Source organism: Bombus vosnesenskii, unplaced genomic scaffold, assembly GCF_011952255.1.
Source record: "Bombus vosnesenskii isolate JDL3184/JDL3185 unplaced genomic scaffold, Bvos_JDL3184-5_v1.1 scf7180000013316, whole genome shotgun sequence".
NCBI lineage: Eukaryota > Metazoa > Arthropoda > Insecta > Hymenoptera > Apidae > Bombus > Bombus vosnesenskii.
Genome location: NW_022882962.1, coordinates 4,215,908 through 4,233,410, shown reverse-complemented (window position 1 = coordinate 4,233,410; position 17,503 = coordinate 4,215,908). Strand labels below are relative to the sequence as shown.

Sequence of the window (17,503 nt, the reverse complement as noted above, 5' to 3'; positions counted from 1 at the left end):
TCGAAACGTAATTTGTGCCCCAATAAATCTTCAACTTACGTACAATGTATATCGACGCGATCTCGTTCCCGTAATGGGACCGTGAAATATGGAATCGAAAAATATGTAGGTCGATTACCGACTTTTCTGCGTCGGTAAATTCGCGTGTATTTTCTCGTTCGATCGTGTGTGTTCTACTAGGCGTGGATAAAAAACGATTTTAACAAATGGAATAAATTCATGATACGAATACGAAAATGAGAGAATCTCGGTGTCATGTTTTCTCCCGTTCGATCAGCTTCGTGGACGCTGGTAATTCGAGAAAATAAAATTCGCTTGGAAGCTACGGAGCAAAGGTTGCAACGATAAATATTGTCCAGGAGAGATGCTCGCCGTTGTCGGCAACCAAACAATAGCTTTTCATCGTACGCCGTTCAAAAGCGACTCGGTGGAACGACCGTACCAGCAGAGACGTTTAATGAACTTAATTATTCCGAATGTCGATGCTTAACCTCTTTGTTGACCGCTATACCACTGTTAAGCAGCAACATTGTTAGACCTCTCAAACAGGTGGCCCTGCTAGCTCAACCTCAACTTATTGCTACACGCGTTTCCACATCGAACAAATCTTACTTCTTTATTTTCTTTTTAATAAAATTACTCGGTTATGCGAAAAGAAACCGGGCCTTGAAAATGTTCAGTATTTTCCGCGCTCGGTTCTCCAACGTCGTTACGCTTGATTAATGTTCCGTGCATTTACATTTCATTTAATGCAAAATCGCTTTTACCGCCGAATTACTTTTTACTTTTTGCATAACAATGTCCGTACATGAGTGTATGGTCATGTTGCGAAGCAAATTGAATAAGAGAAGAGCTTTAAAGAGAGAAGGAAGAAAGGAAAATAGGACACGTGTAGCTGGAGACTGGAGACGGGAATGAGTCCAGAAGAAAAACAGTTGCGCTTAACGAAGGAGGATTAAAACCGGCGAGACACCTGTAAAAATCCTATCTACAACTCTATTCAAGTAGCTCACCATCTCGGTTAACTTTACTCGTTCGACTTCATCGTGATACGAAGTAACGACACGGTTCACGCGAAAACGTGAAACAACATGTGGCGCGTAACAGCGCGAGCAACAACTCGTCGCTGCGTGCGTTACGCTGCGCTCTCTGGTGTGCGCTCCGCGTGCCTACTCGATATTTTATAATGGGTCTTCCGATAAAAATGCCACTTGTCAGGCCGCGACTGTTTTGCATAATTTCAGTTCAGGATACACGCGCGTAAATTGCGAGCACGGGCAATAAATCTTGAGAGAAACCGCTACGCTTCAGACTCGTGCCTTCTCTTTCTCTCTCTCTCTCTCTCTCTCTTTCTCTCTCTCTTTCTCGTTAGCTTCTGGTCTCCCTTTATATCTCGATAGACGAGATAGTGGCGCGATGCAGATGTATGATGTCCGATATATCTAATGGCAATTAATGCGAGCAGTTTAATATCATCGCACCGCATTTGTATCCACCGGAGATATTCGTTCCATCCTGCTATTCTCTGTACTCACGGGCATAAGTAGTTCATGAAAATATTCGAACACTTACAGAAACTTTGTACGAATATATGACGAGTGTTATACATTTTTTAATTTTAATTTAAATTTAAGTTTAAATTAACAAGTTGTAGCGAGACTCGGTTATCCTGGCTGTATCGGTAAAGTTTGAAACAAATCTGAAAGTGTATACAGAAAGTACAAGATATTCGTAAGAACATTTCGTTATTTATAAGAGTTGTTTACAAATGGGATAAAACTTATCTATAATTCTATGATTAGCTTCTAGCGAGAATTATACATAATTCCAAATATATATAACGACCTAATCATATCTAACGTGACAGCAGAATTGAAAATTTCTAAAAATTATAGTTGATTAGTTTAACTTCTAACTGGCTTCTTAATCGCCAATCATATAACAGATCTCGATCTATAACGAAGAAAGAACGAAACGAAATCGCTACGGTGAGATATTGATTAACCTGACAGATTGACATAGATAATTCTATCTCATATAGAATGAAAAAAAGAACCGATTCCGTGTTTCTAGTTGAACTGAAATCTTATTGTATGCGAGTCGAGCGCGCGTACGAGCGCGCACGGCCACGATTCGAGCGTGGAAAAAAAACGTGCTTTCTAATTAATCAGTTAAGCTAAGTATTCGCCGTGCTTAATGGCCGTAATTAGCGCTATATGCTTCGCGCGAGCACTGAAATTACGCGATTGACCTGTGCCAGTCCGTTCGGGAGAAATTAATAAAACGTAGAATGAGCTAAGCAGTCATGATTGCACAGTTTTTACGAATCTTTCGGAGTAGCCAGTTCCTACGCGATACCAGCGTTTTTTCTTTGACTTTTAACCCTTGGCCGATTCGACGGGATAAGAGGGATTCGATGTTCTTTCCAAGTTACATGTAATCGGTTGCTACTTATCTTGTTCTATGTATAACTTAATTATTCACTGTAGAACACGACGATACGTTGTATCTCATTTGAAGAGTTTATCGATGGCAAAAGTAGCCCGTGAACCGAAAGCTTTATGAAAATGGAATTTTATCGTTATCACAGTCGAAGTCGTGGCTGGTTATGCAACACTAAAGTCACTTGATGTTCGCACGTTTTGTTTACACTGTGTGTAACGCAGGTATGTAAAACACGAATGAAATCCATAACGTAATACGACGCTATCCTTCCAATGCATTACACGAAATAATACACAAGCAGTCGAAAATATTTGGACATTTTATCATAGACAGATTTCATATTTATATAAACATTATACGTGTTATGTAAAACGTTTTGGAATTTTTAATAAACCAAGGTTATATTGGTCAAGCTTGAAACCAATCTAAAGAAACGTATAGGAATTACAAAATATTTATCGCAAAGTGTTAGTAAAATTTCAAAATAATATATATTCGTAAAAGATATCTACGCGTGTTCGAATACTTTCGTAAGTCTATGTATATCCAATTTAAGCAAAAAGTCCTTGATTTAAGATTTGTGTAAAATATTTAGAATGTCGTATCAAAACAAAAAAGGAAAAATACGAGCAAAATTCCATAATTGCTCGTTCGATGATTTTCTACGAGTGAAAATTCCATTGATACCGTTCTCTCTAATTAAGTCGTCATGCAAAACAGCCGATGGAATGCCGCGATATTGTTGGAAACGTAACGCTAAAAATTCATGGGCTGAGATTAATAAATATTCTCGATTCCGCCAGCACGGTTACTTTTCAATGTTACAACGACGCGCGGTGTCTTTAATTTTCGGTTCAGCGGCTTGCGTGATCCGAGAAATATCAAAAGCGCTGCTGTGTGTTGTACGGCATAAGGGTGGTTGAGTAATGACTAACGAGTAATGCGCCGACATAAGTAAGCATTAAGTAACGAGTGGCACTCACACGTGCGCGCGTGGTCAGCACACACTACCGAGGACGGTGTACGGGTCCGCAATGTGTACACGAGAGATTACGAGCACGGTTGTCTCGGCTGATCATGATGTTCCTTTCATTCAGGTCCCGATTAACGATCTGCAGATGTATTTAACGAGTCTAAAAGCGGCACTGTGGTTTACCGAGCCGCTCTCGACCGCTTCGACCCCTTGAGCGTCTCTTTTCGTTGATCGAGCGAAGATGATTTCCTGAAATGGCCACAACAATGCAAATCCTATTCTTTTTCTTAATTTACAATTTATCACGAATCCTAAATTAATGCAAATGCTTACGGTATTGCGTTTACGCGCACGACGCACCGAATCGCATTTATTAAAATTAAAAGGTCGTTGAAACAAAACGAATTTCCATCGTTGAAATGAAACGAAACGTGATAGGAATTGAGATTAATCGTAGTGATTATTCGATAAGTTTGGCAAACGTCCAAACGTGTACCGTCGAACGCTTCTCTTTGCTTGGGTAGAAAAACTCGCCGTGAAGGTGGAGGTTGAGCTTAGGGAAGAAGAAGCAGAAGGGGAGAGACAAAAGCAAAGTGGGAAGATCGGCGGTATCGGCAGCGATCGCCTTGCTAGCCTGGAAATCCAGTTACTCCAGCAGGGGCCTCGAGACAATGCGCAGAGAGCAACCCGTGCAATGCCGCCTCGGGAGAGCTGGTTGGGTGAGCGCGACGAAAATAACTCCGGCAGGAGAATATTACGGCACTTTGCAATGAGGAGAGACCAATGAAAAGAGAAGAGCGGCCACGCAACGTACGAGCAAGGAAGAAAGACAAAGAAGCAAGTTAGGCGGACGAGGAGAGGAACACGGATGAAAGAAAGAACGAGATACAAGACCGGAGAAAAAGAAGAAAAAGAAGGAGGGGATGATAGAAGGGGAGGGGGAGAGTGGAGACAGAGAGAACGGAGAATCGCGTGTGCGTATATGTGTATGTGTGTGGTGCATACGTGATAAGGAAAGACGAGGAAGAGTGACGAGAGCGAGAGAGGAGAGAAGATAGATCGTCGCACGAATCGACTCATGGCGAACCATTCGAAACGAGCGACCGGCGGTCGTCTTCTTTTGGTCCGTGACGCGATTGGCCGATCGGCCAATGACTGGTTCTCTCGGCACTGGACACTGGACTATGTGCACTGCGTGCAGCAGCAGCAGCACCAGCCGCCCCTCTTCGCCGCCTCGAGTGCGCTCGCGACTCGTGTACAGTGCACTTCATTGACGGCCGCAAAACTGGTCCACCGCGAGCCGCATAAAACTCCGTTAGAACCAGTTCCATGCGAAACGGTCTTAAAACCCCCAATCCGTGATTCCCTCGTCCCCAGGGGTTTTCCTATCAAACGAGAAATTTATGGAAGAAATCGTCCTCTTCATTCTTTCTCTTTCTTAATAAAAACGAATGCGAAAAATCGAAGAACCTCTAACTAATTAGCGGATACGAAATTGAGCGCGAAGTTCGAAAGAACTAGATCGAGACGCGAATCGCTTTTAGAAACGATATTTCGCATATGGTTCGAACTTCAGGACGCGGGTCTTGCATCATGACGGATAATTCGCAATGATCGGCTGTGCGCGCGTCAAACATACTTCTTTTTTCTCTCTTTCACGTACGTATGTACCATTTAACTTCCACGAATACCGGGAAATTCTGGTGCTGCCAGTATGTCTGCCAGTGCGATCGGTGGAATCCGAGCTTTCACGGAACATTCCGAACGGCCCCGATTCCTCGAGTTTGCTGGACGCGCGCGGCGTGCGCGCGAGGCCAGTCCTATAAAACCGTAAACGTCGATTACGCAATGATGTAATATAATAATGGATATTGTCTCGGCAATGGAGATTCCGACAGATAGAGTTTCTTATTGCTTCGGTGAAACACGCTCACAATTGATACTCGGCCGGAGACGTATGTCAGTCATGCTACATATACTTTGATTTCTGCGCTCTTTTTTCTGGCTGCGCGGGCGCATGCGCGCGTGCTCCTATTCGTGGGAGATACATGGTGGAACCAATTTACTTTTTGCCGGTGTATAATGAAACCGCTGATGGTTATGTTTGGTAATAATTGGGTAACAAAAGTGAGCGTAGTAAAAATGGAAATTGGCGCTACAAGGTAGTAGGATAATGCAGCAATTAAAGTAAGGTAACAGTAACGTGTATTTTTATTACGCATTATGCAACCTTGTGCTTCTGGTTAATTCTAGTTGACGGGACATCGTCCTGAATGTCGTCTGCAATTCCAAACTCGGCTCATCTCGTGTTTATTTCAAGCCACTTTAACGCGACTTTAAAATTTCATTCGCGTATATTTCGAAGATGTTGTAAAAATTATAATTATACCTACTACAGAGTTACTATAATGTCAGAAGTCAATTAGACAAAATGGCGTGCCCTTTGGAAGAGCGAACTGTTCTTAAGATTCGTGGGTTATTTAAGAAGTAAAAAGGTAATCAATAGAAGAAGAAGATCGCAGTTTGTTGAGATCTCATAAAGATATGCTTATTCATCCTAATGGTAGGTTGTCGACGTGGACACGCCTCTATCAAAGTCGTCGGTATCTACAAAGAGGCTCTTCGAGATTTTCTTTCCGTTCCCACCATTCTGCGGCTGACGAGCAATTCTCCCCCTTGTCCCTCCCCTTCGTTCCACTCTGCGTTCGTGAAACGAAGAGGACAGGCTATCAGTAGCAGTAGTAGCAGCCGGGGCTGGGGCACCTCTAATATTTCACGGAAGCCAACTACGCGGTTTGTCGATGTTATCGCGTTCGCGATGCCGAAGGAGCCGATTTTAACCGATACCTTTTTGTTACACCTCAGCTTCGCATTAAAATAAATATCTTCCAATGGAATAGAGTGAGAAAGTTGGAGACAGAGGGATGCTGGAGTAAGCAAAAGGAGGCGGGAAAGGGGGAGATCAACGACCAAGCGGTGGGAGATCATGAACGAGGAGGAAATAGCAGAAGAAGGGAAGGAGAGGGCAAAAAAGGAGAAAAATGCCCGGGAGGGAAAAAGGAAGAGGAAGAGACGAAGAAGAAAAGTGGCGAACCGGCTGGCCGCAACGAACTTGAAGTAAACCAAACCTACCGGTCCTACCGCTCGCGCTACCACTACCACCTACCGAACTATTACCTACAGCAGGTCTATATCTGGACTCTGCCTCGTCTCCCTTATCCGATGCATCGCATCGTGTGCCAGAATAGTGAAATCACCTACGTTCTATACCTTTCACGAGACCATGTGGGTGTTCCGTACTCATCGCGATGCTCATTCAGTCGAAACTCGATTCCTTTTGGGATCGAAGCATGGCCACTACGATCCTCGTTCTTCTCTTACAGAACGATTAAGTTCTAATTTCTCTATCATGAATTAAGGACTTAGGAAGAAAGAATCTAGAAATAGATTCCAACAATGAGCTGGCTCCGGTTGAGCTGTCTAAAATAAGGGATCGGTATTATTTGAGAAAATAAGCATGAGTGCGTCTGAATGCAGGCAAAGGTCCAAAGGAGGCAACTTCCTGGCCCCGAACAATGGAGACCCGCGTTAAGCATAGTTGGGCCTTGATCTGTTAGCTCTAGACATCTCCGAGACTGTCCGATGCTGGATCCAGTTTTTGTCGAAGCTTGACTGCTCGTAGAAGGTGGAACTAGCCGTCGCCTCAACCTGTTCCAATTCTACTCTAAATCGAAGCTTCGTGTATTATCATATCTATGTTCTTGTAATTCTGATATCGACGAGCCCGCTTATCGCGCAGCTTCGATACACGCAGTCTATCGACACGGTTCTTATTCCCAGATTACCTCTTTGATCCGCGTGTAAATCGAAGATGCAATTGAGCGCAGCTTTTTCCGAGGGCCGCGTGACGACGTAGCTGCCTACTACCGCTCTAATTAATACATGATCCTCATTCGCGGTGTTATATAAATCGCGCACGAACACGGGAATATGAAAGGCAGGAAGAAAAAGGACGAAAAAGAGAGAAAAAAAGGTGAGAGCAGAAAGAAGTATGGCATGAAAAGGAGAGAGGAACGTGTCGCCGTGAGCGCGCTTTTGCGTGAATCAATCGATTAAAATCGTCGACGTGCCAACAGCTGACATAATCCGGCACGTATGGGTCAGCCGATTAGAAATCCGTAAGTGTCGCCTTAATTGACGCGATTACATTTACGAGCCCCGCGTCAACATGACCGCTCTTAAATGAACGTGACACGCGCCAGCCAGGTGTGTGTTTTCCAACTCGAGAACGCAAGCAGAATTACGCGTTCCACGTTCGACCGACAGAGAGTTCCGGAACGATTGGCTACGTGCTTTTTGCGCTTTGTTGATCGACCATTCGGAGAATATGTAGTTAGAGGAATTTGTAGGTTGTGTAGTAGTTATGGATGAACAACTAATGCTCTTAGTCGAAGTTGAACGTTTCTTTTTATAGCCACGCCGGAGATAAGGATGCGACGAGGAATTCGATTGGAATTCGCTTTTTGTGAGGCACTTCTATGTTAGATCCATTTGTTTATCATTCGAGAGACTCGAGGGACTCGAGGAATTAGGTTCGACAAGAGTCTATTTAGTAACGTGTAGTCTTTGCGGCTGTAGAGAACGTTGCGGTTAATTTAAGAACGATATTGAATGATAATTGAGAAATTAACATATCTGTCGTCCCGTTGGTATGTCGTCGCGTGTTATACTTGAATAGTGGCTCTTGTGATAATTTCCTTGTGATGAGTTTCCCGATCGTTGCCTATATAAGTTATTCAGTGCATGTATATTTATGCAATCCTTCGTTTTATAATGCTGTTAAATATGTATCTTTTATAACTTATTTATCTTATGCGAATGAAATACGTACTAATTCCTCGACTGTTGTAACAAATATTATTAACTTTAGGAAGAAGGAATTTGTCGAAGTAACTCGTTATCGATCGAAAAATCGACTCCAAATCATCGTGGTCTCATCGACAGATTTTTTTCTTTTTTTCTCCTTATTTAACGATTACTCCGTGAAAATCCAATATGAAGATAAAAAAAAAATCAAATAAAACAAGGATCGTCTTATCATTGTCTTGCAGGTGGCTGTCAGAAGTTCAGGCTGAAAGCGCGAAGAGTATCGATTGGCAGCAGCATGCTCTCAATATAGCGTTCGAGTATCGACGATCTTCTCCCTGAAGTTACTCTGCCATGTTGCTTAGGTAAGATTAACGAAGTGATTTTTCCCTGAACAACACGTCGAGCAACACGTGTAAACGACCTCGTCTGAAACGTCGATGAAAAGTTGTAGTTTATCATTATCGTGGTAACCGAGACAAGCGCGCCTATGTACTCTACATTTTTCTTTCCTGCGCTACACTTTCCGCCTCGTATCTCAACGTGAACGAAGACGATGATGAAGAAGGGTGTTAGCCATTTGAATCGTTGCAATTATAGAGAGTCGCGCGATTCAATATCGCGAGGAACGACACTGCGACAGATATTCTAAATGCGTGTTATCGTTTGTTGGCGTACTATTTTAACGTGTTATCTTGGTCCACGTCCGCCATGGAACCGCAAACACACCCGTTCGCTCTCTCCGCGTGCAGCTTTCAGCCAAGTACGCTTGAACCCGCGACGCGCGAGTTCCGCCAGCACTGCTGTATTGGTACGCGAATGCGACAAACACACGCTTAATTCGCTCGGAACGAGTGCGATTGATATTCAGATGCAAACAGGGCAGGAGACACGAGACCGAAGCAACGTTAAATGTCGCTTTCATTAGAATTAATCGCCGTGAATTTCGTTTAATTTGAACGTAAGAGTTGATCTTTGATGTGGAATCTCTGGTCATGGTACGGAATAACAGAGAGATTAAACGATCGTAAGTTTCGAGGTTTGAGTAAGAAGTTAAATTATGGAAATTATAGCTAATCGTAAGAATTATTTGGAATTATGGAAATTTGCCTATGGTAGAATTATTTCTTATTCGATTCTCTTCGCGTTGTGGATTTATTAGTTCCTCTTAAAATACAATTTTTAAATTGCCGATTACACATATTACTTTATAGTACTTTTGCGTCAGCCTGTATTGCAACGTGCTTCTCGGAACAACGATTAAATCGTTGAACAACCGCGGCTACATCTCCCTATTTACAATAATCGTATTAAAGTTACATATCTGCGACTCGAGTTTTGCGAAGCCATTACTCATTTTTCCCTTCCAAGTTTTTCCGCGGGCAAATATCGCGGGTCACCGCTGAAACTCACGTGGCCGGCAACGTGATAAAAAATCCGAATGTTAGGCTCGTTATGTCGTTACGGCAATCGTTAAACGCAACTGTAAGCGTGGCAATTGCGCCATTCTAGACGAAAGGTTACGGTCAACAGGAGATTTAAGGTGATCGAACTTGGCCAGTTGCCGAAATAATCTTTCTTTCTTAAGGTCGACGTTGACAAACGAAAAGCGCGGCATGGAATCGCGAAATCGTGCGAGGAACGCGTGTTTTCGCGCGATCGTCGCAAACTAGCGCGCGTCGTGTAGGTTCGTGCGACGAGGTACGAAGGGCCTGGCGGCGATAAAACCAGTCACGAACATTGTACGCGGGGAAAACATACGATAGCTACTTCTGCAGAATTCTGTCGTACGCGGTTGTATGGTACGCGTGTGTGTACTCGTGTGCGTGCATTACACGGAAGCACGGAACAATGCGGTGCCATTCATGGTAAAAGAAGAAGCGGTTGAATCACCCGCCCGCTCGGATTCTACAGGCTTATTCAAACGACAAGCTCCCGGAATAATCGAACGAGTCGTCCGTAGATCGCGATACGAGATTCCTCTGATCTGCCGTACTCCTCCATGCTTCGATAAATTCTCTTTCGCTTCGAACCGCCTCGCTCGTAGATTAGATAGCTCCATTTCACGGATGCTATAAGCCTGTTAGAAGATTGGTAGGTTTCCAGACGCGTAATTGCAGCCACGCAGAAGGCGTTAACCCTATGGAATCGTAACGATACCAATTCCGGAGCGAATACGAATTTATATGTAGAAACGTCAGCTTGTAATTACGGACAGGTAAGCGCGCCAATCGGAAAGCGAGAGAGAGAGAGAGAGCGAGAAAGAGAGAGAGAGAGAGAGAGAAAGGGCGAGAGGAAGGGGTTCTCGGTGGAATTTACAGAATTATAGCAATTTATACCGGTGGCACGCGCGCTCTCCTCGCGCCTGCATAACGATACGTGTCCGCGTCCCGACTGATTTACAACGTTGTTGAATAATTATTTAGTGAAACGTTGCTCGTGTACGCGATTTCCCCCGCGACTACAAGCCGACGATTTCCTATTACCTATCCCGATGAAATATCGCGTCTCTGTTAGGCCCGCGAGGAAACTGCGAAATCGTGTGTATTTGCTCGGGCTCGGTAGTAATAACATTGCGGTCTATGACTGGAAGAAGGAAATAGTCTCTCGCGGACCGTGTTATAAAGTTACATGCCGATCGCTGTAACGCGATACATTGCATCGGTACGAGGAACAGTAGTTAGAGATCTTACTAAGGCGGCAAGAGGAATAAAGAAAAAAAAAAAAAAAAAAAAAGAAAGAAGAAAAAAGAACAGCGTGTGGTGACGGTGAAAACGGCATTGGATCGCCTCCTTCGCCTCCGCTGATCATAAAATTGCATCGTATTCTTGCTGGAAAGAATATAAGATATAGAGATTATAAATGCAAACTGCATGGAGAAGATATGATAAGTTTATTTGCGTTCACTTCCTAATTTTGTTAGCATTTGATGGCATACAAGGGTATACGTTACTGTACATAGTAGTTACATTTTAATATTCTGGCACGGCACAGTCACTGTATCCGCTGCTTTATATAAGAGAGGATGATTTAAATACGTGTTGCTCGTTGCACGAGTCATTTATTTCGTATAAAAACAGTTTTAGCAATTTGTGATTGGTTGACAAGGCATTGGACTTTAGAACTGCTCTCGTATGAAAAATAAAAAAATGTGAACCATCTTGTTTTTTCTCCGTAGTGCTCAATTAATGTATTGGTTAAAGTTAACCTGTAAAAAAGCCAGCTGCAAAGAAGCAACGAGTTTTAAGTCGATATCTCTGTTTTGATTTGTCGAATTTTTATTTGGACGATTAAAAGCCACGACACTGTCAAGCTCGATCCATTTTATAACATCGCTGTTTCATTCTTTCCATTTAAGATACCCGGCGCACGATCGTTCACCATTATCCTCTGTAAGGCCGCCGCTTTCGCCAGTTTTCGCGTTTCGTTTTCGTATTTTGTGTTTTTCAGTTTTCGTTCATTTTGCTCTTTTTCCGTTCTTTGATCTCGCGGATTTTTGATACGGCGAATTATTTTTAGATGCGTGCGGTACGCGATACACGCGAATTTGCTCAGCTTGCGTTTGCATTCCACTGATAACGACCAATCGATGATTTTAAACACGAGTTTTAATATATTTGTGGAGAACGAGAAAGATAAGCGGAACTGCCCATATTTCAGACTCAAGGTGATTTTTCCTTTTCTTTTTCTGTTTTTTTTATTTTTTTTTTTTTTTTTTTTTTATTTTTACTAGGAGAGTTCGGTTCTCTAATTTCGCAGTGAAATTCATCCTGCTCGATAAGATTGAGATACGATGCTTGCGGTGCTATATCATATTTCCCAGCACATGTGCTTGTTCGTAGCACTGTTGCCTGGAAAATCCTTGTAATCCCCATAAATTATAATAATATAACAAAGGAGACCGTGAACGTGTCTCACGTACCTTACGAACAATCACGGATGAATGAAAATTTCTCGCGATTCGTTCCACTGTATGTCGATACATACATATGTTTATGTACATACATATAGCCGGAGCATGAATTTCACTTTGAGCAGACTTTTCGCGAAATATCAACTTTCACTTATCCTTTAACCCGTAGACACGTACCTTTTCCAGTTAAGTAGAAATAATTAAATATTAGGTTGTTCGGAAAGTTCGTAGTTTTTTAATTATCGATATATTCTATATTTCGTACGATATACCTATGACGAATTTTTGCAAAATATAAAAATTCCAAGCTTACGATTAGGAATTCAAATTCTCAGTTAAGATCTCTTTAAACTTTTCTTAAATGTAAAATAAAATTCTCGCAGGTTTCACTTTTATCGTCTTTTTATTAGAGCTTGAAACATTTGAAGTCTATTAATAGACTTCGCGCCAATTTTTCCAGCTATCACCAGAGTCAATTCCAAGTACTCTATTATCGGTCAAACTGTCAATCAGCTAGACGTTTCAGCTCTTGATCTGTCCATCAGCCATTTTCATTCTATTCGTCGTCCGATGAAATCAGCTGGCAATTAATCAGGGAAAAAGTATTCGGAATGACGACCACGTCATTATATGTACTTACTACCGCTGTCCGTGCTTAATCATATTCGTCAATCTGACTCCCAGTGACTTACGCGTACACGTGTTTTAATCCAATTACAAGACACTGTTACATGCTGCCGCTGTTATCTGAGCCGTATGAGAAAGTGACATATTTACATCGTAGTTCCCTTCGTATTTGGAATTCACGCGCGCCTTGCTTTTCGTTCTTTACGTATGTACGTCACTGTTTGTACAGCTACGAGTATCGTATAAATATTGAAAATACGTGTTTTACTTTTAAAGATATGTATTTTTACACCATTTTGTCCGCTCATAATTTAATTAAAGACAGTCAATTAAATATCAGATAAAAAGAAGTCAGCTTACTAAGAATTCTATTGATAGCTCGACACAATACATCATCGTTTTAATTTATGCCTATCGATGAGTCACATTTTATTAGCCGATATTAAACAACATAACTCACTCTAGATTGGTTCCATCTAGCTCCGACCTCCGGAAACCGCTGCAAATCTCAATCACAAGGAAACTAAACGAATCAATAACCCTACCGTAGGGTTAATCGAATTATTTTCTCGTTGCTAATATTTCTTTCCTTCTTTTACTGCATTTAAAGTAGCTATATACGTGATTTTCTCGTTATATCTCTATTATATTACAAATTTAGTAGCGCCTAATATATTGGGTTGGTAACTAAGCGATTGCGGATTTTGTCAATAGGTGGTATTGACTTATTATAATAGTAATATCGGTACGCGTAATAACCAGAATGTAGATTTGTATAACATTCGTGGAACATTTCAAGATGAAGAAGATGCATAGTGTACACACGATACGCGAAAATATATTGGTAAAATGTGGTCATTTGGGTCAGCCGAGCTTCGATATCTTGAGATTCGATCTCGAGCTCAGTACAAAAATTTGTTGTATTGTGTTGGCAATTAAGTGATTGCGGATTTTGTCAATAGGTGGTATCGACAAATTTTTCCGTAATGAGCTCGAGATCGAATCTCAAGACATCGAAGCTCGGCTGACCCAAATGACCACATCTTACCAATATATTTTCGCGTATCGTTTGTACACTATGCATCTTCTTCGTCTTGAAATGTTCCACGAATGTTATAAAAATCTACATTCTGGTTATTACGCGTACATAAACGTCATTAAGTAGTATGTGGACGACGCGAGTAATTCCGGGTCGTGTTAAACCGAGGGAATTACGGGCGTGTAATTTTGGATGTTTGCCAGTGTTTGCCAAAACGAAAACGCCCGCGTGCGTGCGATCCGCGCAATATCCGCGCGAGTGGGTCGTTAGAGGCAAATCGCGAAGACCGAGTGAAATTAAGAAAATACGCGTAGCAGGAGACCATCAAGCGGCTGTCTGCCAACTATTTCGTCGGCACGTGAATGTTTACGACTGCTTCCCGTTTGATTTCCATCTAGATTTCCTCGATTCTCGTCTCTTTATGTAAACTGAATTTTACTTTGAACCATCGTCTATTTTATAGCGCGCGTGCATCCGATAAGGAGGACGTAAAATCGTGGCGATTTATAATCTGTAAATTGTGGATTTGTTGATGCGACTATGTCGACTAAAGAAAGTTATTACATCGACGTTTGGGATGCTTCGTGAGTATAGCGAGATTCGTTTAGCGTCAGAACGAGGAGGATTGGATGATAAATTTGTCCTATTTGGCTGCTGCTACTTGCGCGAAGCTCTCACGTGGCGTATGTTATTCGCAAGAATCTGCTGTTTTTTTTTTTTTTTTTTTTTACGGCCATGCGCTCCATTAAACGTTTCGAACCTTGCTGTTTGGACGAATATTTTTCGCAGAAATGATCTTTTTTTGCTAGCTGTTAATCCTCCGTAAACCCATGACCGCTGTATTTCATTTCATGTGCTTTGGCTTTGATGTATGAAACGTATACTTTTGCGTTAAAATTTCGCAGAAATATGCCAATACAATTGCGTTACCAGAAGAATAGGAGAAGAATATAAAAATACGTTTAAATGGTAAACACCTTTGAAAAATACTGTTATCAATTAATAATGTACTAAAGTAGGAAAAGATTAAAGTTGCATATCCGCAGTATCGAGCGTAAAAGGGTCGATTAGGAAAATAAATGACTTCTCGGTAAAGTCTTTCGTCCGGTTTCAAGTAGAGCAAAAATTTGTAGTAATTAATCGTTCGATGATTCGTATTAGTTAGCCGATCAAACTTCGAGTACGTTTCCCAGAAACAAGAAGGAATGGTATAAAAAGTGAGTCACCGTAACGTCAAGATAATCGTAATCGCGAATGCGATAAACAGAGTCCAGTTACTCGATGGCTATTCATAGTCGCGTTCTTCGTGCGGAAGAAGTTTAATGTTTAGTCTTGTACACTGCAAAGACACAGTCTCTTACGCAGTGTCTCCTCGTAGGGTAAATAGATCGTTGAGCGTACAGTGTACAGCTATTCAATTATGTTAGGGACAGACTTTAACGCAGACTGTTTCCGACCGTTGCTGCATGTTTGGGCAAGTGCCAGCTTTTCGATGCACGGATACGTATCGTCCACAGCAAATCGCTTCTTTGTCTCCAAAATTACACGCGGACATCGTTTACGATCTTTCTTTGAAGATAGTCCGAGTTTTATGACTCGTAGATGAACAAACTTTGTCATGTTGCAATGGACACGTATCGTTCTCACGCACATACGGATAGAAATAAACAGATAAAGATGCAGATATAATAATACGATAACGTTCTTCATCGGATATGCATGAATCGTGCAGGTATACGTTATTGTTGTTAAATGAAAGATTTTGCAATTCTATTAGCATCGTAACAAGGCGCGACTGTCGTGATTATATCGATGAAATGCGAAACCGGACTAACAATGTGTATTGAAAATGAAAAGATATTTCCTGCAAATATACAGGGTGGTTGGTAACTGGTGATACAAGCGGAAAGGGGGTGATTCTACGCGAAAAAAGAAGTCGAAAATATAGAATAAAAGTTTTTCGTTTGAGGCTTTGTTTTCGAGAAAATCGACTTTGAATTTTCGCTCGGTACGCGTGCATTTTATCACGTCTCGTTATAACGGATCTCACTGTAGATTTTTAAAAAAAATTTAAAAAAAATTTTTATTCTATATTTTCGACTTCTTGTGCCGCCGGTTACCAACCACCCTGTATACTTAATAGCCATGTTAAACGTATAATAAATGTTAAAGATAGTCCCATTGAATATCGATGATCGTTAACGTAATGAATAATTAATCGTTTAAATATCGTTATAATCTCTATGCAATGTTTCAGATATTTTTTATACTCTATCAATAATGATGATGGTCAGACCTCGTAACAGTGCTAATGAAACTTCAATATGTTTTGTATAATACAAATAATATACATATTCACAAGACGTGTCTACATGCTGTTCGAATACTTTCGTGATTCTGTGCTTACCTAATCGCGAATACGTGAAGAATTCGTTTTTTGCTTTGCCGGTAACAATAATAATAATAATAACAACAATAAAAAACTGTTTATCCGATTGTGTATACATTCTCATATAATTTAATAAATTACTGAAACGCACGTGATACGATCGCAAGAAAAAAGAACTCTTTGCATCGACTAAAACGATCCTCGGCGTTTCTGCATCGGTTACACGTTGATATCCGCATGATCGCCACGTGCCATAGATATCCGCGGTGCTTACTTACTTTCCACGGAACAAAGTTCACGTGGCGGAAGCGGCGACACTCGTTAATCCTCGTTGAAATTCATTCGCGTTGACAACTCTGACGAAGATATTCGCCGACTTCTCTCACACCTCGCGATTTTCCAGATTCTAGAATCTCTTAGCATAAACCTGATTGTTCCAGATAAAAAGTTAATAAGGTCGTTAAGAAGCGCGATATAAGAAGTGTTGCAAAGAATTTTGCAGTCGACGCGGTCGTTTCTTAACAAGCTCGTAGAACGATCGGCCGGTTTATTGGAGCAACGTAGCAGCAACGAAACATAAATTTCTACGTAGCCGTGCTCCTCGTGTTTCTGCTATTCGTGTGTGCACAGGGCCGTATCGTCGAAGTTGCAAACTCATTAACGCGTATAATCCGCCGTTTCCCGATTACGGAATCCTCTTCCACGAGATCCTCGGTCGTGGCACGTATAAACGTCTGGAAAAAAGTAACATTATTAATTCAACGTCGTATCGACTGATGTGATACGACGACTTTTTGTCGCAATCACCTTGCGTTTAAAAATAACCTGTCTATTTTAAGCTCACGTAACATTTCCGTCGTTATCGAGTCGGTTGTCGGACTTTCCGGGCAATTTATTTGCGGTGACGTTCGCTTTTATAAGAACGCGAATGCATAATATCGTTTCCTTTACTTCGACAAGCTCGCTACGTGTTTGCTGAAACGATTGTAGTCCAATCGCTTTTCCGCATTCTTCGCTCGATAGTTTTCCAGGCTGGCCGGGTAATCGACGTACCGTCGATCGAGAACGGATATCGATGTTAATTATTTTGTCGTTGTTTCGGCGCCACACGATTATAATTCTCTGTGTCTTGAATATACTTGACTCTTCGCCTTTGTGATTTATTTTAAGAATACACGTGTTTCTGTCGAAGTTTCACGGTTGATGCAACAATCGCAAATATATTATATTCGATCGATTTTATAAATTGGA

At 41.6% G+C, this 17,503-nt stretch overlaps 1 protein-coding gene across 5 annotated transcripts in view; it reads left to right on the top strand.

Annotated features, from left to right (window-relative positions):
• The window catches only part of LOC117235535 (receptor-type guanylate cyclase Gyc76C-like), a 100,565-nt gene that overhangs the window by 32,971 nt on the left and 50,091 nt on the right, over positions 1-17,503 (top strand). For 3 of the 5 annotated variants that reach the window (XR_004493689.1, XM_033497667.1, XM_033497665.1), the window contains one exon: positions 8,530-8,649. The exons of 1 other annotated variant lie outside the window; for it this stretch is intronic. The gene's annotated coding sequence lies outside the window, so the exon portion shown is untranslated. Of the gene's footprint in view, positions 1-7,443; positions 7,597-8,529; positions 8,650-17,503 lie in introns of those variants that run through there. One more of the 5 variants, XM_033497666.1, reaches the window with a different exon arrangement.